We start from the raw sequence: 1,123 nt of genomic DNA, 5'->3' as shown, positions 1-1,123 counted from the left end.
GCCCCTCTCCCGGAGCCTTCCCTCCCCCGGAACCACCACCGCCGCGCCGCGCTGGTGTTGCGCGGGTGGCTGCATGACGATATCACCCCTTCCAATACACCCCGCGCACCGCCCCCTCCTCACCCACTGCACGACGCTCGCGAAAAAAGAAAAGAAGAGACCGAAAGGGGACGCATGTCACGGCGGGCGTCAATAACCCTGTTGAAGGGTTGTCGGGGCCCGTCACGGCCCGCCACACCCCCGCGCCCGCAGACGGCGACCCATAACTGCTAACTGCTTCGCTGCGCACCCCGATTTGCAGATTGTTCATCCACTCGTGGAGCCAGGGGAAGCTCTGCGCCCTGCGGAGCGGCCGCAGCTGCGCCGCGGGGGATGAGATACGTGGGGGCGGCGGCACTGCTGGTGGGGCGCGGTACCCGGGGCCGGAACCCACCCCTAATCCTCTTTGGCAGGCCCCGGGCGGGGCCCGCCGCAGCGCAGACACGCCGTGTGATCAGCCTGGCCAGGCCCGCAGCCCGCAGCAGCTCAATCTGGGGCGCATCTGGGGCGCGGCGCGCTGCGGGGGGGCACAGCCCGGGCACGCCCCGCCCGGCACGCCCACGGGAGCAGGAGAGGAAGTCCCCGCGGCGGCCTGGACCCACGACACCCAGCAGGTCGATGTCCGGCCGAGCGAGAGGCGGAGGTCAGGCGGGGTCAATCGGCTGCAAGCACGCCCCCCAACAACTTGAGGACAAGTTGCGCTGCGCGGGGAAAACTGGATGGCCCGTCATAATAAAATAGGTATAGACGGTTTTTGTTCCATCTCTGTCCACATTTTGTGCGCTCATAGGCGTCAATAACAAGGTCAAGCGTGACCATATCGCGTTTGTGTCGGGGAAGGGGTGAAGAGGAGGACGGCGACGGCGATGAGATTGGAGCCACGTTATTGAACGTCCCCCGGCACTGTTGTCCTGAGGGAGGGACGCCGCCGTGACAGCCAGAAGATTCCAGTGGAGTCCCTGCTGCGGGCCATACATACTCACTTTACCTTTGCCCTGCAGCCGCCCTCCCTGGCCCGCGCGGGCCGCGCGGCTCCGCCCTGCCTGCCCACGTACCCTGTTGCGGCCCGTCCCTACCCCCCCCC

The 1,123-nt window shown here is 67.2% G+C and overlaps 1 protein-coding gene across 1 annotated transcript in view; it reads right to left on the bottom strand.

The window, feature by feature from the left end:
* LOC113202892 (la-related protein 4) overlaps window positions 1-1,123 on the bottom strand; it is a gene marked incomplete in the record, with an annotated part of 17,685 nt that overhangs the window by 4,619 nt on the left and 11,943 nt on the right.

This window comes from Frankliniella occidentalis, unplaced genomic scaffold, assembly GCF_000697945.3.
Source record: "Frankliniella occidentalis isolate FOCC.00 unplaced genomic scaffold, Focc_3.1 Scaffold31, whole genome shotgun sequence".
Lineage (NCBI taxonomy): Eukaryota > Metazoa > Arthropoda > Insecta > Thysanoptera > Thripidae > Frankliniella > Frankliniella occidentalis.
This window is presented reverse-complemented; position numbering and strand designations above follow the sequence as displayed.